Source organism: Dipodomys merriami, unplaced genomic scaffold (assembly GCF_024711535.1).
Source record: "Dipodomys merriami isolate MVZ:Mamm:240054 unplaced genomic scaffold, mDipMer1.0.p SCAF_3, whole genome shotgun sequence".
Lineage (NCBI taxonomy): Eukaryota > Metazoa > Chordata > Mammalia > Rodentia > Heteromyidae > Dipodomys > Dipodomys merriami.
In genome coordinates, this window is record NW_027204492.1 from 58455256 (window position 1) to 58476489 (window position 21234).

The window sequence follows — 21234 nt, forward strand, 5'->3', positions numbered from 1 at the left end:
CTTGGCACAGGCTAAAATTTTCTTAATAGAGACCCAGAAACACAAGAATCAAAATAAGGTTGGACAAATGGGATTTCATCTTATTGCAGAGCTTCCACATGGCAAAGGACATAGCTAGCAAGATCCATAGAAAGCCTACGGATTGGGAGAAGATCTTCACTAGCCATACAATGGACAAGGATCTCATATCTAAAATATACCTGGAACTCAAAAAAGTAAATCTCCCATCAAAAAATCCTCAAAGAAACAATTGCCCAATAAATAAGTTGGCTAAAACTTACAAAGAAATATCTCTGAAGAAGAAAGAAGCATGGCCATCGACATATAAAGAGATGCTCAACCTCCCTAGCCATAAAAGAAATGCAAATCAAAACAACATTGAGATACCACCTCACCCCAGTTAGAATGGCTATAATCAAGAACTCTAACAACAACAGATGCTGGAGGAGATGTGGACAGAAGGGAACCTTGCTGCATTGTTGGTGGGAGTGTAAACATGTTCAATCAATTTGGAAAGTAGTAGGGAGGTTCCTCAAAAGACTCCACATAAAGCTCCCCTATGACCCAGCAATCCCACTTTTGGGCATTTACCCAAATGATCACAAACAAGACCATACTAAAGCTACCAGCACAACTACATTTATTGCAGCATTATTTACCATAGCTAAGATCTGGAACCAACCCAGATGCCCCTCAGTAGATGAATGGATCAAGAAAATGTGGTATATATATACACAATGGAATTCTATGCCTCCATCAGAAAGAATGACATTGCTCCATTTGTTAGGAACTGGAAAGACTTGGAAAAAATTCTATTAAGTGAAGTAAGCCAGGCCCAAAGAAACATAGGTCCCATGGTTTCCCTTATTTGCAATAACTAGTATGTGTCTGAGACATGCAGAAATGGTCAGATAAGTTGATGTTAGGTGACATGAATCCCAAGATAAGGAATCAAATGTTTTTTTTCTTGCTATTATTTTTAATATATTTGTAAGATATTTCTTTGTTGCTTTGTATGTCCCTCCCCCACTGTATAACCTCTGTTTTCACTCTATTTGTAGAGGGGAAGGAAAAAAACAAATTGTTTAAATAGGGATAAAGGTGGACCCATTGCAAGAATGAGATGTACAAGATGTTAAGTCGAAAATGAACTTTACAACTTCGGCGTGGCAGGGCCTGGGGGGCCGGGAGATAAGAAGGAATGGCAAGGGGAAACAAAGGAGGAGGCAACAATGCTTGATAAGAAATGTACTCATTACCTAGCTCATGTAATTTTAACCCTTCTGTACGTTATTTTCACAATTAAAAAATAAAAATATTTTAAAAAGAGGACAAAAACTAAATGCAGATTTAAATTTTGTTGTTGTGGGAGTATGTTCAGCACTGTGAAGCAGACTTCTTCATTGTTATTCACTAGTAAAATGAGAAGGCCCTAGGGAAGTGGGAATTAGCTGCACTCAAGGATATGGATGGCTAGATTCTCCTTATCAGAAGAATCAGTAAAAGAGCCTGTGAGGAGGTGGGGGTGGGGGTGGGGGGTGGTTTCTTTCTTAGTTTTCTCTCCAACAACCTAAATTTGTAAACAGTGATGTTAAGTGTTGACTACATCCGGGTGTGTTGTTGATCCACAGAAAAATTTCACTTTATTTTTTTAATACCTGGGAAATAAATGGTAATATTGTAAGTCAACTCAAGAATGAAAATATTCATGAAAAAGAACCAAATTATTTTGTTTGCAGGAAAACCAATGGAATTAGATATCAAGTGTGAAATAAGTAAGGTTTAGAAGGACAAATACCTTGTTTTCATTCATATGTGGAATTTAGAAAAAGATGCAAATATAAAAAGATCTATTGGAAGGGAAGTGGAATAGAGATGACTGCGATGCTGAGAGATGAGTATAATGAAAGTACATTTATACCATGCATGAAAATAATCATAAGGTGAAGCACATTACTTTTTGAATGCCAGTCCTGGGTCACGAACTCATGTCCTGACACTCTATCTGAGCATTTTTACTCAAAAGGCTCTATCACTTGAGCCACAGATTGAGATATGAAGGATTTTGTTTCAAAGCCAGCCAAGGCAGAAAGGTTCACTAGACTCCATTTCTAACCAGTAAAATGCAGAACTGGAGTTGTGGTTCAAGTGGTATTGTACAAACCTAGCAAGCATGAAGCCTTGAGTTCAAACCAGTACCACATAAAATTTTGTTGGATCCTACTAGAAAACAGTGTTGTTTGAATTTTGCAATTAGTTTCAGTCATCCCTACCATTTTCCCCTTGTAGCTGTTATAGATAAAACAAAATTCCATGATTTTGGAACTCTTTACTTTGTGTACACAGGTTAATTTCTGGGTTTTCCAATTAGTAAATACTCATATTTCAGATTTGGGCATTGCCAGATTTGTTCCCTAGAAGTGAATCTATTTCACTCCCTACAATTGTGTATGTGAGTTCCAAGTGTTCAAGGTTGAAAGGCTTGGACTGTGTGTTTTAAATAAAAGTGACTATGGTTTGGAGTTTCGGAGAATGTTAAGTATTAGTGTTAGTTGTCACACTTGTTCAAAACTTGTAGAGTCTTCCTAATCCCAAGGATGATGAAGTGTGGAAAATAAGGTTACTTGCCAGCATAAAAGTTTAAGTAACATCCTCAAGGTTAAAAAGCACAAAAAATTGCTTCCAGATCTCAATTCCACATTCTATGCACAACTGATTCCCCAGGCTGCAGAGCCTACTTTATTTTTCAAGAACTTCATAGGGACAAAAAGTTTGCTTGTTGAGAAATACTAGACTCAATGTTTGTGAAACATAAATGTTACATGGAAGAAATGATCCTAATTATTGTTGGTTTCATTAGAACAATTTAGGCTAACCAATTCAATTCTCAAATCTTGAGTAAAAGATGCTATACACTAAAGCAAAAAGGATGGTGCTGCTGAGTACACTGTTGAAATGGGAAATTTTGAAATCTACTTCAGAAAGGGGACCATCTCTTAGGAAAATAAAGAGTGCCCAGGCACTGGATATAAATGGGAGAGTGAGAATGAGTTGTCAAGGAAGGAATAATAGAATGTAGTAGACTAAGGTGTACAAATCACAGTTGAATATCTTGAAGGTGTGCTGTCATTCACTGTTTCAAATTTTCTTCACAAGGTAGAAGTAAATTGGTTTAACTTAAAACTTTGACGTTAGAGTATAATTTCTAATTTCATTTAGAACTATTGCCAGTTAAACAGGAAAGCTATGCTTTTGTTTCTCTTTTATGAGATGTTCTGAACAAGATAATAAAGGCCTTCCATCTGTACATCTGTAAATATACAAAGTAACTCATGGTCCTCATGCTCTGTCACTTGTGCCATGACCTCAGATTTTTTTTGCTGTAATTATTTTCCAAATAACATCTCATTTTTTTTTCACAGCTGCTCTGGACCATATTCCTCCTAGTTACATCCCTGGCATAATCGGGATCAATATAAGTAGCACTATATCTAGATTATTTGTTGAGGTGGAGTCTCACTAAAACTTTGCATATCTTAGCCTCAAACCAGGATCCTCCAATTTCTGCCTACTGAGTAGCTGGAATTACAGATGTCAGTCAACATACCTAGCCCTCCAAGTTTATTTTTAATATTTTTAGTAGCCTACCAAGACTTCATCTGATTTTGATTACTCTCTTCAAATACAGTACCTAGCCTGCTGGGCCCATCTTCTTAGAAAAGATAAGCTAGAAAATTAATTTATTAGTACACAGATCAATGTTGAGTCCTTACATTTCAACTTTAATAATAGCAAAAGTACCATACACAGAGCTGAGTATGAACAGTATGAAGCCTGGTAGTGAGATACTTTCTTTCTACATAATACATTGTACCTCATCGATCTACTTCATTCTATCTGCCTGTTTCCACATTCCCTAGTCCTACAACTATGCCACCAGTCCCATGTTTTATTCTAATTAAACAACTAATTATCCAGATAAATGCACCACTGCAATTTGTTTCTCTCTAAGACTTCCTTCTACTTCAGCCTTAATAACACTTACATTTCAAGCATTTTTTTCTTTTTCCTCCATCAACCCATAACACAACTTAGGCAACCAATGTTTATGAATAAGCCTGTCTGAAAATCATTATTTAAGCTTTGCAATTACCATAAAAAGTATCCAGGACTCAATGTGCCTTCAGCAAAGTTCAATATTCACTAAATGTACCAAATCATTCTTCTCTAGGCATTTCCCTTCTGCTGCTCCCTTCCCCATGATGTTTGCAAAGTATGAGTTATTATAGACTTAATGAGGAAAAAATATCTGGCAAGTAAATGCTATCTTTCAATTTCACTTACCTTGCCTATAGTCATATCCTTGGCAGTATTTATTGTGTCAGTCTCTGTTCATAAACTAAGGAGACATATTCCCAGATAAATTCCTTAAAACCATTGGGTTGATGCCAGGTCATGCATTAATCACTTATTTCTAGTGTATTCTCCAGAAGATTTCACACTGGAAGATAGATATCTAAAAAACAAAACTTTCCCAAATATATTTCATTGGCTATGGATTACAATATCAATTTTTATTTTCCTGTATGTATCAGAACAGAAAGTCCTCTCCTAACTTGATTTTCAATTTTTTAAAAGATTTGTTTATTTAACATGTGAAATTAAAAATCTACAGGACAAGAATATATAAATGTTGCATTAAAAAATTATAAATAGGAGTCCTGGGTAAGCAGAAATATTAAAGCAAAAACAGATCTCTAAGTTGAAATGGATAGTAGTAATGGTGACCATTTATTAATTGATTTCCATATGATAGATACTAATAAAATATTTTATGCTCATTATTTCTTTTAAACCTCATGCCATTCCTATAAATAAGACACTGGTATTGTGCTCATTTTTTTCTGAAATATAGATGTAATCTCAGATTCACACAGCTGAAACATTAAACGGGATTTGAACTCATCTTTCTCTGATATCATTGATTGAGCCCAACCACTTGTCTATATGACCTCTTGTCATGTGGGATAATGGCAGGATATACAAGGCTTGGAAGAGTTGTTGGAGACATGAAGGAACATGTAGAGTGTGTGTGTATGAGGAAGAACTGAGCCTAAGTTCATGTGGTGTCTGTCCCATTGGGTAGGGATGTTCTGACTTTTCCTTACACAGTTACCAGTCAAATTAGTGTTTATGTTTACAGTACTTAAAAGGTAAAGCTCATAAAGTGGGAGAATGGCATGTGGTGTGGTGTGATGTGTGTGTGTGGGGGGGTGTATGTGCTGGTCTTAGGCCTTGAACTCAGGGCATAGGGCTGTCCCTGGGCTTTTTATCCCAAGGATAATGCTCTACCACTTGATCCACAGCTTTGCTTCCATCTTTTTAGTGGTTAATTGGAGATAAGAGTTTCAGACTTTCCTTCTTGGCTTTGCTTTGAACTGCAGTTCTCAGATCTCAGCCTCTTGAGTAGCTAATAACTACCAGGTTCATATGAGAGGCTGATTTTTGAGCTGAGGTTTTCTCAAAGCTAGGTTTCAAAGATACTGTATGGTCTTATGTATCAGAAGTTCGTTACATTAAAAGGAAACTTGAAAGGTACAATTTCAGCTAATTTCAAACCTGTTATTAATAACAGTGGAAAAGAAACAAGTGATGCCAAATTGCATACTGTTTTAATATTTGGAATTAACCTATGATAAAGTCTCAACTCTTATTTGTACCTTGTTCATAGTTGTTTCTAAAAAGTCAGTTTTCATTTATAATTCCAGGAATGTGAAATAAGTCAAAATAGGCACTCTCTTCTATAAATTTATTTATTGGTGTAACTTAAAGACCATTTATAAATCCAATTTAATAAAGGCCTTCTTAGCTCGTGTGAGAATCAAAAGGCTAAAAAGGCCCTTTACCTGTGTTTCTTAAAAGACTTTTTCATTATTATTAGGGAAGAAGGACATGAGGAGGAAGAAGATGGATAAGACAGGATAATAAGGGGTGAAGATGATCAAAGTAATTTATATTTTTACGTGAAATATCATAATGAAATCTATTATGATGTATAATTACTATACACAATTAATAGAAGGATCTATCCCTTCTCTCTGAATTGGTTTGAAGGAAGAGTTTTTGTCTAAAGCAAACTCAAGGCATAGTATTTTTTCTTCCAGCATTGTTTCTTCATGATTGATATGGCCAAGACTGTTCTTTGCAGAATAAAGATGTATATGTGTAATGATGCCATTATCACCATTACTGTCAGTTAGGCTGCAAAATTAGATGACCTATAATATCCCTTCTTTATTGAAAGTTCTGAAATGTTATTATCATAACATTATCATATCATATCATATCATATAATTTGGCTATTAAAAGTCTACATTATAACCGTGCAATATAAAGTAGTGATTAAGCATATGGACTTTGACTACATCAGTTCAAATCCACTGTCTCCCATTAACTAGCTATGTGACATTTTGGACATCATTTTGTGTTTGCTTCCTTACTTATAACTAGAGCTTCCTCAAACAGCTTTTGTAAAGGCTGAATGAAATAATAGAAATGTTTAATAGTGTGAAACACATATTATAATCCCAATATATGATGCCTATTGTGTGGAAAATAACATATCAAACAGACTTATTTGCAATGGTCATATTTATTCAGGTGTGGTTATATTTTGATTTACAATTAAAAGACTTTATATTAATTTGTCGTCAAATCCTACTGTGGAATCTAAAGAAGTTAAGCAAATATTCTCTGCTGTTGAGGGTGATTCACTTGTTCCATCAACAACAAGCTAAACTAAAGGTAAGACTGAAGCTTGTTTATCTCATTTTTACAACATATACAACAAATGAAAAGAAAAATGTACATCCACATTAAATATTGGCAGTAATAACAGAATGTAATGCAAATAATTGTGAAAAGGCAAATAAAAAACTTAATAGAAATTTTAGAATGAAGAGAGGAAGAGAGGGAGATTGCAATCATAAAATTCAATGCATATCCTATAAAAGTGAGGAAAGTGAGGGAAGGATGGGATTGGGAGGAATAGTAGAGAATGTTGTAATTGGTGACATCGATCAAGATGCATTGTTGAATGGCAACTCCTTTGTATAACTACTTAAAGATATTAATTTAAAAAAATTATAGACTGTAGATGTAAGTTATAATTACAAGTAAAAAAAAAATCTACAGGATACTCTACCTAGTAAATATTGTATGTTCTTCTTAAGTAAACATGGACCATTCACCAAGGTAGATCATATATTAACAAATGTCAATAGATATTTCTCCAAAGAAGACAAACAACCAAAGGTATATTTAAAAATACCTTCTGTGAAAAAGGGAGGAAGATGGCAGAGGAGAAGCTGGGAGCTAATCAAGCTCTGGCATAGAAAGCAGTTTTAGTGTTCCAGTGAAAAGTCCTAGGCTAGAGAGTCACACAAGTGTGTTATCATAGTATAGAGAGTTTGACCGGAGAGGAAAAATCCAGGCAGCTTGGTTAAGGAGAGATATTTGAGCACTTGCCTGTGTCACGGCGGCGGCAGCTGCCACGAACACCATATCAACAAAGAAGAGCCAGGGGAAAAAAGCGCCAGAAGTGGTGTGCAAGCGGATTCTACTCACCACTAGCAAGAACTGACAAGGAGCAGGAATCTTCATCGTGTTGAGCATAGACAATTGCAGCTGTGGATGGTCCAGAAACCAAGGGATAGGCATCAGTACCCCAAGACATCGTAACTCCTCACAGAGCAGTGGTGGGAAGGTATCCCCTCCCCCACCACTGGAAAAGAACTCCATCTTTGATACAGACAAAGACCCAGCCAGAGCAGCTAGCCCACAACTCAGGCCTTGGAAGAAGGCAATAGGAGCCATTCAACAGGTCACAGAAACCTGACCAGCCCAGCTCAGCTCCACCCAGGGGAAAGTTGCCCTTCCCAAGCAAAGGAAGCTCAGCCCACAGAGGACTGACTTTCTTCACTGGGTAAACAGAGCCAGAGGCTGTCCCTCCTTACTCCAGCCTAGGCAGCAGACCCAGTGGCAGGAGGGGTAAAAGAAAAACAATTGAAACTCAATAAACATAAATCCTGAGAATGGCTCCAGGCTGGGCTCTGTGAGTATCTCAGGAGCTAGCCACTCAGGGTAAAACTACTGCTTGTTAACAGGCTTCAACCCTACCCACAACCTAGGCCCCTGACAGCAACTCCAAGCTAGAGGAAACAGCCATCTCCCTCTTTTGTACTCAAAGCAAATCTCCCTCCCACTGAACTAGCCTGGCAGGAGGGTCACAAAGTTCCTGGTAAGGCAAAGCTTCCTTCTGCCTGCTCAAATAAACTGACTTAAGAAACCAGTAAAGCCACAGCAAAACCAAACACCACAAGCAAACCAGAGACTCCACCAAGAGACTAGTTACAGACACAGGGAGACACAAGATCTTCCCCTCCCCCCCCCAAAAAAAATTTTTTTCTACCTATTTTTTATTTTTTAATTGTTTTCTTTTTTGTCATTTTTATTTTAGGTGTGTGTGTGTGTGTGTGTGTGTGTGTGTGTGTGTGTGTGTGTGTATGTGTGTGTATGTCACATGTTAAGTCTTTTTACTCTTTTCCTTTTTGGTCCTTTTTGAGTTATTTTTGGGTGATTTTATTGCTGTTTTGCGCATCCCCAGATGTATGCCCATCTTTGATTACTAGACTTAATCAAATTCTATTTCAGAAATTGATTACTCAAAACATCTGTATAAATCAACTAGACTTCACAGACATTTACCAAATATTTCACGCAGAAGCATCATATTACACCTTCTTCTCAGCAGCACTTGGAACATTCTCCTAAATAGACCACATTTTAGGTCACAAAGCAAAGTTATCCAATTTCAGAAACATTGAAATTATGCCCTGCATTCTCTCAGACAACAAGGAAATAAAATTAGAGATCAACACCAAAAGCCATCAAAGAAAGTCCTGTAACAGGTGGAGGCTGAACAACACACTGTTGAATCACCAGTGGGTCATGGAAGAGATTAGAAGGGAAATTCAAATGTTCCTGATATTCAACAAAAATGAACACACAAATTACCAGCTCCTTTGGGACACAGCAAAGGTAATACTCAGAGGCAAGTTTATACCTCTGAGTTACTACATCAACAAATTGGAGAGATCTGAAACCAACAATTGAGATATCTGAACCTCCTTGAAAAAGAGCAGCAAGATAAACCCCAATCCAGTAGATGGTAACAAATAATTAAAATTAAATCTGAATTAAATGAGTTAGAATCCCCCCCCAAAAAATATAAAGAATCAACAAAACAAAGCATTGGCTTTTCAGAAAAATTAACAAAATTTACAGACCCTTAGCAAATCTTATCAGAAAAAAGAACACACCCAAATAAACTCAGAGATGAGAAAGGAACCATCACCACAGAAACAACCAAGATTCAGAACATTATAAGGGAATTCTTCTCAAACCTTTATGCTAATAAGTTTGAGAATCTAAAAGAAATGGAGGACTTTCTAGCAAATATCGACATGCCAAAACTAAACCACGCTGATTTAAACAAACTTAACAGACCCATATCAAGCATCAAAATAGAAACAGCAATAAAATATCTCCCGTCCAAGAAAAGCCCAGGACCAGATGGATTTACAGCTGAATTCTACAAGGCATTCAAAGCAGAACTCACATCAATACTCCTCCAACTATTCAATGAAATTAAAAGAGAAAGTTCACTACCAAACTCATTCTATGAAGCCATCATAACCCTCATCCCAAAACCAGGCAGGGACTCATGGAAGAAAGAGAACGATAGACCCATTACTTCGATGAACATTGATGCAAACTTCTCAAGAAAACTTTGGCCAATTGATTTCAATGACTCATCAGAAAAATCATACATCATGATCAAACAGGATTCATTTCAGGGATACAAAGCTGGTTCAATATATGCAAATTTACATAGTTCATCACGTCAAAAAAAAAGCAAGGATAAGAACCACATGCTTATCTCAATAGATACAGAAAAAGCATTTGACAAGATCTAACACCCTTTTATGATGAAGGCTCTGGAAAAACTAGGAATCCATGGAACATTCCTCAATATAATAAAGGCTGTGTATGACAAACCTACAACCAGCATTATACTTAATGGTGAAAACCTAAAACCCATGCCTTCTAAACTCAGGAATGAGACAAGGATGTCCATACTCTCCACTTCTCTCCAATTTAATATTAGAATGCCTAGCCAGGGCAATAATACAAGATGCAAACATAAAGGGGATTCAAATAGGGAAAGATGAAGCAAATCTCTCCCTCTTTGCAGATGACATGATCTTCTATTTAAAGAATACAATGGACTCCACTCCTAAATTACTCGAGCTGATTCAAAACTTTGTCAAAGTAGCAGGATATAAAATTAACCCTCAAAAAGCAATGGCTTGTACATCTCATTGTTACAATGGGTCATCTTGAATCTTATTTCAGCACTTTGTTATTTCCCTTCCCTTCCCCAAATTAGAAAAAAATGTATATAAAAGATGCAGGACACCAGAATCAATTACAGTGACAATAGAATGTACAAATAAACAAAAAAAAATTACATAGTACCTTAAAAGAACAGCAACAAAGACAAAACCTCTTGTGTTCCTATCTTGAGATGTACAAGACAGTATGTTGAAAATTAACTTTACAACTTTGTGGGGGGGTGAACTTTACAACTTTGTCGGGGGGGATAAGGGAAGGAGGAGTTGGGGAGTTGAGGAGGAAAGGGATGGTAAGGGAAAAATAAAGGAAGGTGTAACAGTGCTCAATAGGAAATGGATTCATTACCTTGCTCATGTAATTGTAACCCCTCTGTACAGTATTTTCCAATAAAAATATATATATATTAAGAAAAAAAACAATGACTTTTTTGTATGCCAACAATGAGTAGGGCACAAATGAAATCAGGAAAGCAACTCCTTTGCAATAGCCCACAAAAATATAATACCTAGGAGTTAACTAAAGAAGTGAAGGACCACTACGATGAAAACCTTAAAAACCTAAAAAAAGGAAATTAAATCAAAATTTATGAAGTGGAAACGCCTCCTATGTTTCTGGACTGGGAGGATTAGCATGGTGAAAATGGCAAGACTGCCATACAAATTTAATGTGATACCTATCAATATTCCAACCTCATTCTTCAAGGAAATAGAAGAGGCAATCCAAAAATTCATATGGAACAATGAAAGACTCAGAATACAAAAAAACGATCCTTAGCAGAAAGAACAGTGCTGGAGGAATACCAATATCAAATTTCAAACTCTACTTCAAAGCCAAGTAATCAAAACAGCTTGGTACTGGCACAAGAGCAGACCTCAGAACCAATGGAATAGAACTAAAAACCCAGAAATGAACCCACAGTCTTATAGCCACATAATCTTCGATAAGGGAGCTAAAAAATGGAATGGAAGAAAGACAGCCTCTTCACTAAATGGTGGTGGCAAAATTGGTTAAACACCTGTAGAAAACTAAAGCTAGATCCTTATATGTCACCCTGCACCAGAATCAACTCCAAATGGATCAAAGACCTCGGAGTCAAAGCAGCCACCCTGAAAACATTACAGGAAGGAATAGGAGAAACCCTAGGTCTCCTTGGCGCAGGCCGAAATTTTCTTAATAGAGACCCGGAAACTCAACAAATCAAAGAAATGTTGTCAAGTGGGATTGCATGAAATTGCAGAGCTTCTGCATGGCAAAGGACATAGCTAGCAAGATCAATAGAAAGCCCACGGATTGGGAGAAGATCTTCACTAGCCATACAACAGACAAGGGTCTCATATCTAAAATATACTTGGAACTCAAAAAATTAAATCCCCCAACAACAAATCCTCAAAGAAATAACTGCCCAATAAATAAGTGGGCTAATGACTTAAAGAGAAACATCTATGAAGAAGAAAGAAGGATGGCCAATAGACACATGAAGAAATGCTCAACCTAACTAGCCATAAAAGAAATGCAAATCAAAACAACATTGAGATACCACCTCACCCCAGTTAGAATGGCAAAAATCAAGAACACTAATAACAACAGATGCTGGAGGGGATGTGGAGAGAAGGGAACCTTACTTCATTGTTGGTGGGAGTGAAACTTGTTCAACCACTTTGGAAAGTTGTATGGAGATTCCTCAAAAGACTCCACATAGAGCTCCCCTATGGCCTAGCAGTCCCACTTTTGGGCATTTACCCAAATGTTTACAAACAAGACCACACTAAAGCTACCAGCACATCTATGTTTATTGCAGCATTATTTACCATAGCTAAGATCTGGAACCAACCCAGATGCCCCTCAGTAGATGAATGGATCAAGAAAATGTGGTATATATACACAATGGAATTCTATTCCTCCATCAGAAAGAATGACATTGCCCCATTTGTTAGGAAGTGGAAAGACTTGGAAAAAATTCTATTAAGTGAAGTAAGCCAAGCCCAAAGAAACATAGGCCCCATGATTTCCCTTATTTGCAATATCTAGTATATGTCTGAGTCAAGCAAAAAAGGTCAGATTAGGTGATGTTAGGAAAATGAACCCTAAGATATGTATTTTAAATGTTTTTTTTCTTTCATGCATTTGTTTCTAATGCAATTATAAGATGATTTCTTTGTTGCTTTGTATGTCCCTCCCCTACAGTATAACCCCTGCTTTCACTATATTTGATGTCGGTATAATTTGTGGAGGGGAAGGGGAAAAACAAGTCGTTTAAATAAGGATACAGGTGGACCTGTTGCAACAATGAGAAGTACAAGTTGTCATGTCGAAAACGAACTTTACAACTTGGGTGGGGGAGGATTGGGTGGGGGGGAGGGAAGATGGGAAGGGATGGGAAGGGTAAACAAAGAAGGAGGCTACAATGCTTGATAAGAAATGTACTCACTATCTTGCCCATGTAATTTTAACCCCTCTGTACAGTATTTTCACAATAAAAAATTACTTTTTCAAAAAAAATATATTTTTATAAAATTATTTCAGGACATTCATCAGTGTAGACATGCATAATTGGATGGGGAATTAGACGGATTCAGTCAGAGGATATGGGGCCTATAGCATTGGATTTTTAACTTATTTTTAGGTGGAATAATTGGAAGAAAGTCTCAGGACAAAAGACTTTGCCCTGGGAGAAGGTGGCAGAATGATAGAGCACAAAGTTATTTCTGGATGGTTATTAATTTTAGGGGAATCTTTTTAGAAACGGAATCGCATATTATGTTTTCCTTTGAATCTTGTTTTTATTTTCATAAGGTAGAAAATTCCTTCTCAAAATAATCTGTAATTGTACTAGATTGACAATGAGTGAGCAGGGACAGTACATTATATTTCTTTTCTTTAGTTTTCATAATACAGTATGATTCCTTTTGCAAAAAGAATACATTTATAAGAACAAGATCACAGAGAGAGAGAGAGAGAGAGAGAGAGAGAGAGAGAGAGAGAGAGAGAGAGAGAGAGAGAGAGAGAGAGAGAGAGAGAAGAAAATCAGTCTAGTTTATCAAGTCTCAGAGAAAATAAAAACGGCCTGAAATTCAAACTGTTCCAGGAAATGATTGACCTTCAAGCCACCTCCACACACCCTCAATCACTCCTCCTCCAAGGACACAGGGCAGCTGATGTGTTCATTCAGTTAGAAGAGCATTTTAATTAGCAACAGCAGCAGGTTTGAGTTACTCTAGTAGGAAATAATTTTAGGAGAGGGAAATGCTGAAGGAGGGAAGTTTCAGTGCTGCAGTAGCTAGCTAGTTTCCTTGTGATTCTGAAAATGCGGTTGAGCATACAAATAAGACCTTGCTTTGCCATTGGGCAGTGTGGCTTGGCAAAGTGCTTTTCTATTCTTATTCACTTTGCACTGGACTAGAACTTTCTTTCTTTCTTTCTTTCTTTCTTTCTTTCTTTCTTTCTTTCTTTCTTTCTTTCTTTCTTTCTTTCTTTCTTTCTTTCTTTCTTTCTCTCTCTTTCTTTCTCTCCTTTCTTTCTCTCTTTCTCTCTTTCTTTCTTTCTTTTCTTCTTTCTTCTTTCTTTTTCTTTGTCTTTCTTTCTCTCCTTCCTTCCTTTCTTTTTCTTTCATTCTTTCATTCTTTCCTTCTTTCTTTCTCTCTTTCTTTCTCTCCTTCCTTCCTTTCTTTCTTCCTTCCTTTCTTTCTTTCTTTCTTTCTTTCTTTCTTTCTTTCTTTCTTTCTTTCTTTCTTTCCTTCCTTCTTTCTCTCTCTTTCTTTCTCTCCTTTCTTTCTCTCTTTCTCTCTTTCTTTCTTTCTTTTCTTCTTTCTTCTTTCTTTCTCTTTCTTTGTCTCTTTCTTTCTCTCCTTCCTTCCTTTCTTTCTTTCTTTTCTTTCTTTCCTTCTTTCGTTCTCTCTTCCCTTCCTTCCTTTCTTTCTTTCTTCCTTCCTTCCTTCCTTTCTTTCTTTCTTTCTTTCTTTCTTTCTTTCTTTCTTTCTTTCTTTCTTTCTTTCTTTCTTTCTTTCTTTCTTTCTTTCTTTCTTTCTTTCTTTCTTTCTTTCTTTCTTTCTTTCTTTCTTATTGTGAGAATACCGTACAGAGGAGTTACAATTACATGGACAAGATAACGAGTACATTTCTTATCAAGCATTGTTGCTTCCTCTTTGTTTCCCCTTCCCATCCCTTACCATACTTCCCCCCTCCTCCCCCCACCCGAGCCCCCAATACCAAAGTTGTAAAGTTCATTTTTCGACATAACGACTTGTACATCTCATTGTTGCAATGGGTCCACCTGTATCCCTAATTACACGATTTGTTTTTGCCCTTCCCCTCCACAAACTATACCAACATCAAATACAGTGAAAGCAGGGGTTATACTGTGGGGGAGCAACATAGAAATCATCTTATAAGTATGTTAGAAACAATTGCATGAAAGAAAAAAAAACATTTGAATACTTATTTTAGGGTTCATTCCCCTAACATCAACTTATCTGACCTTTTCTGCTTGATTCAGACATATATACTAGTTATTGCAAATAAGGGAAACCATAGGACCTATGTTTCTTTGGGCCTGGCTTACTTCACTTAATACAATTTTTTGAAATTTGGTATTGATATTCCTCCATCAGACTACAACTTCTTAAGTAAGATGAGAAAACTGAGGCCTGAAGAGTTTTAGGCCTACTGAAAGTTATCTAAAGCATTGCCATTTTCTTTTTAAAGTTATTTTATTGTAAAGGTGATGTAATTTATATAAGTAAGGTAATGAATACATTTTTGTCCAACATTGTGACCCCTCCCCCCTTTTTTTTCCTGCTTTCCCTCTCCCTGACTCCTGTCTCTCCCAAGTTGTAAAGTTCATTTCCAACATACTGCCTTGTGAGTATAGCTGTTTCGTTGGTTTGCACTTTGTCCTTTGTCTCACCATTTTGTTATTCCCTTGCCCTTCCCCAAATGAGATAAAGGTATATACAAGACACAGTACCAACAAAGGATTAACCAAAGAGAAAAAATGAGAGAAGAAAGAAATAACATCATACAGTACATTAAAAAAATAAACCAAAAAACCCCTCTTGTTTGAATATCTTGGAGTTCATTTCAAGTAGCATCATTTTATATGGTTATGTATAAATAGCTATCAAGCTATTGTAATCCTCTGGACTTCTCTGGAGAGGAAATAAGAATAGCCAATAGACACATGAAGAAATGTTCAACATATCTGGCTATGAAAGAAATGTAAATCAAAACAACATTAAGATTCCACATCACCCCACTTGGAATGGCCAGTATCAAGAAAACTAATTATAACAGATGCTGATGGGGATGTGGCCAAAAGGGAACACTACTACACTGTTGGTGGGAATGTAAACTGGTTCAACCACTCTGGAAAGCAGTGTGGAGGTTCCTCCAAAGACTACACATAGACATCCCTTTAACCCAGCAATCCCACTCCTGTGCATTTACCCTAATGTCATAAACAAGGCCATACTAAAGTTACCAACACAGGTATGTTCAGTGCAGCATGATTTAGCATGGCTAAGATATGAAACCAACCCAGATGCCTCTTAGTAGATGAATGAATGAAGAAAATGTCACACACACACACACACACACACACACACACACACACACACACACACACACACACACACACACACACACACACACACACACTGTAATTCTATGCTTTCATCAGAAAGAATGACACCACCCCATTTGTAAGGAAATGGAAGGCTTGAAAAAAATCATATTAAGTGAAGTAAGCCAGACCCACAGAAACATAGGCTCCATGTTTTCCCTCATTTTCTAGTGTTGATTATTGTATTGTTTGTATCATAGGGAAAGGATCAGAGGAATGTTTATAGGACACTCTTTTCCATGCACTTTGAAGGTATGACGCCACTGAATTCGCAAAAACAATCCTGTGAGGCAGGAAGAAAGGGGACAATTGTTTCTTTCATGCGATTGTTTCTAACACATTTATAAGATTATTTCTTTGTTGCTTTGTATGTCCCTCCCCCACAGTATAACTCCTGCTTTCACTGTATTTGATGTCTTTACAACTTTGGTGTGGGGGGGGGTAAGTGGGGAGGATTGGGTGGGGGTGGAGGGAGGATGGGAAGGGACAGGAAGGGGAAACAAAGGAGGAGGCTACAATGCTTGATAAGAAATGTACTCATTATCTTGCCCATGTACTTATAACCCCTCTGTACAGTATTTTCACAATAAAAAAATTAAAAAGGGGGACAATTGCTGTCCTGCAAATGGAGTATTAGAGAGGACAAAGGAGAGGAGAAGATAAAGACAGTGATAAATAAGATCAATATACATTGTGTCTATCTATGAAGGTGACATAAATTCTTACCAAAAGCTGTTGATCATTGGATGTACAGGGAGTTGAGGGAAGAGAAAGCAGAAGTATTTGTTAGCCTAAGAATTAAATTTATATACACCTAAAACACCTCTTTGGTCCAAATAATACACACTAAAAATAACTGGAAAGTAAAACAGGAAGCAATTGCTTGGCAACTGCTTATGATGAACTTGGAAAAAAAACAACAAAATTCTTCAGCTTTCATACTCATATGTGTATGTTTGTGTGTATCTATCTTCTACATTTTCACTGTTATGTAGAATGACTACATATGATAAACACTCAAATGTTTGATAAATACTGAACAAAAAACAAACAAATAAAATATTGAGTACTCAACAAGGTTTTGATTTACATGTACTGAAGTCTATGAATATAATGAAGACAACTATTAAAGGAACTTGACATTTAAAATATGAGCAGAAATATTTATGATATAAACTTTAAATATGGAATATAAAATTGTATATCTGAGATGAGGAAAGACAAATTGTAGAAGAATAAATACAGCATGATCCATGTGTCACAAAACACAATCAAATATAGTAAACCATTGCTTATACCATTAATAGAACCATGCATAATAAAATGTTCCTAGTCATTACCAAGAGAGACATTTAACTTCACAATTTTATTTTCTATACTAATTGAGGTTTTACTATTTGCATATATATTTTATACTTAAACCTCAATCATCTATGAAAAGTTTGTAGTATACACAGAAATGTTCACAAGAATTGCATGCTGGAAGATTGGGCCCTGAATAAGATTATATTTAAAGTAGAAAATAAAAGTGAAATAGGTAGAAATTGGCAAGCAAAACACTCAGAACTTATCATTTATGTTCACCAAATGAACAAATATCTGACAAAAATTGAGAATCAACAACTTTAATCTGTGAGAAATTTTAGATCTTGGACAAATTATCTCCACAAAAACTGGAGAGGCAAATGGATGCAGAAAATCACAGCTCCCTGTGAGCCAATGCTGCCAGTAATTGAGAAATCAATGGAAATAGATCATTAACTAGCTTGAAAGATTCAACTCCTAGGGAACCAATGTTAGGGTGCTGTCACACTTGTGAGTTTTGTTATTAGAAATGAGACCTGCTGTTCAAGGCGAAGATCAGAAAAAAAGCCCTTCATGCTGTGGTCATGGAGAAGGATAAAAGAAACTGTTTTCATATATGCCCAGAACATTCTGTTCTTTAAGAATAAAGTCTGCTCTAAAGTAAAGTATTTTATCAGTCTAACCAGCAAAGGGGAAGGTAAATACTCAACTCCATATTACCAAAGAACACAGGCTTATTGAAAGATGGAGACCTGATCATAGAACTGTAGATCACTGCTACACTCTGTGACACCATATTGCTACATCAATAGGGATCCTTATGGTCTAACAAGGTGTTACAAATATGAAAACCTCAAGACTCAGGTACTATTTAAGCAGAGATCTCTGGGGGTAAAGGTGGATCCAAAGACAAAAGTGGAGCCAAAAATAATTCATTAGAGTAAAATTCACCCTTCAAAATCTGGGAAAGAAAACAATAAACACATTTTTATTCCTAGCCAGCTAAATAAAAAAATCTCACATGAATGATCTATGTTTTAATATTAAATGCATATGTTTAGCTTTCAGCCAGTAACACGACAAAGCATACATAAAGAGAAGGACGAGGAGGAGGAAAGGAAGAAAGGGGGGAGGATTAGGAGAAAGAGGAGGAGGAGGAGGAAGAGGAGGAGGAGGAGGAGGAGGAGGAGGAGGAGGAGGAGGAGGAGGAGGAGGAGGAGGAGGAGGAGGAGGAGAAAGAGGAGTAGGAAGAGAAGGAAAAAATAATCAAATAAAACATCTAAACTAGACTCTGATACAACAGATTTTGGAATTATCACCCTGAGACTTTAAAGTAAGGATGATTAATATGCTAATGCAAATGTGGATAAAGTGCCAGAACTTTTCATATAGGAAATGAAAGCAGAGAGGTAGATATTCTAAGAAGGAATTAAATGGCATTATCCACAATATTCAAAGAATTCTTTTTATGTTACTGAGGTTTGGACTTGGGGCTTCATTCTTGCTAGGAAGGTGCTTACCTCTACATACTCACCACTGGATTTTTACTTTAGTTATTTTTAGGTAACATTCCTAACTATGCTTCCTACATAGCTAAAGAACAGATATTCATTACCACATCCAGGTTGGGGGCTGAGGGGAGGGGTCTTCTTAATTTTTATCTGAACTCTCTTTGAAGCATAATCCTCCTGATATCTACCTCCTGAAAAGCTGAGATCACAGGTTTGTATCACCACACCCAGCCTAAAACAATTCTTGAAACTCAATAGTAAAAAAGAAAAAAGAAAAACTCAATTTAAAAATACAAATATCAGAATGAATGTCACTAAAGAAGATATCCACATGGCAAATAAACACATGAGAAGATTTTCAACATAACAAAATAAGACAATTGAGAGATTGAAATACCATTATACACTTATGTGAGTGGTCAAATACCAAAATATAGGCAACACCTAGTATTGGCATGGTTATGAATTACCTTCTGGTGGGAAGACAAAATGGTACAGATATTTTGGATATAATTTTGTGGTTTTCAACAAAACTAAGCACAGGGCCACACTACAATCCAAAAATTGGGTTCTTTGATATTTACTGAAGTATTTGAAAACATTTGTCTACTCTCAAACCTAAATATCAGTGTTTATTGCTATTTTACTCATAATTGTTAAAACTTACAAGTAAGCAAGTTATTCTTCAGTAAAGTGAATAGACAGAAAGTCAAATACTTTTAATATTAAGAGAAATGAATTATCAAGGCTGAAAGGACACAGAAGAAAAGTAAATGTATGTTACTATATAGAATACACCAATATTCTAAGTTTACATGCTTTATGATTTCAACTCTGACCTTCCAGAAAAGGAAAACATAGAGGGACAGTACAACCACTTGTGCTTATCAGGGATTTGGTAGATGAAACAGAGATGGAACACAGGATTGGTAGGACAATTAAATCATTTTTCATACTATTAACAATGGTGTGTCTTTATACATTCATGAAAATGTATGGAATTACAACACCTAGAATGAATCCTAATGTAAACTGTAAAGTGCGTATTTGGGTTGATAATGCGTCAGCATTGGTTCTTCTATTACAACACATATGCCACTCTGGTGTGGAATATGACTGTGAAAGTGGGGAACATCTGATAATTCTTTATACTTTTGGATCAACTTTCTTGCAAGCCCAAAAGTGTTCTAAAAACTAACACACAAATTGAAACATTGTAATAAGCCACACATCTGTATTCCTAGATACAGGAATGCCAAGATAGTATTAGAGTTCAAAAGATAGAGGCTAGCCTGGGAATCCTAGCAAGATAGCTATTTCAACAAGAAAACACTCTAACAGAAAGAAACACCTTTGTTCTTGCCAGTTTTAGGACTTTGAATTTAGGGTCTTTCCTTCACTTGGTTTGCCTACTCATGTCTAGAGCTCTACCTACAACTTGGGGTTAGCTTCAAATCAGGATCCTGCAGGTCTCAGCCTCCTGAGTAGACAAGATTGCAGGCTTGAGCCACCAGTGCCTGGCTTTTTCCTTCATTCTTTTTTTGTTGGTCGTGGGACTTGAAGTCTGGGCCTGGGCTCTGTCCCTGTGCTCTTCAGCTCAAGGCAAGCGCTCTACCACTTGAGCCACAGAACCACTTTCCTGGTGGATAATTGGAGATAAGAGTCACAAGGACTTTCCTGCCCAGGCTGGCTTTGAACCGCGATCCTCAGATCTCAGCTTCATGAGTAGCTAGGATTACAGGCATGAGTCACCAACACCAGGCTTTCTTCATTCTTAATTGCTCTAACAGCTAACTGTTCAAAATAACAATGGGAACAGTCGAAAAGATGGTTATAATTTATGGTAACTGAAATGAGTGTCAGCAATGGTAATGGATGGGAGAGATGGATGGGGAAGAACCCATTAATTCATAGTAGGAAAGGAAACCAAGTATTATTTGAAAATAGACTTGGGTGGTATTTGTCTTTACTTTTAAAATATGGTAAAAGTCCTGTGCTTGCTAGACAAGAATTCTTACTACTCTGCCACATCTCCATTCCTGGCTTTTGCTCAATATTTGGAGATAAGGCCTCATATGATCTACCTTTGTTCTGCTTCCCAGTAGCTAGAATATCTGGTGCATCAATGTGTCCAGCTCTTTGTTGAGGTGTCTTGTGTTTGATTTTTTTATACTGCTCAGGCTGTCCTTGAACTGAAATCTCCACAATCTCAGGCTTCCAAGTAGTTAGGATTGGAGATGTGAACTACTTGCTGTTGGCCCAGTTGTGATCAATTTCTTAAGTGTAAATTTCAGTGCAATAAAGTTCACAATATTATTGATACCG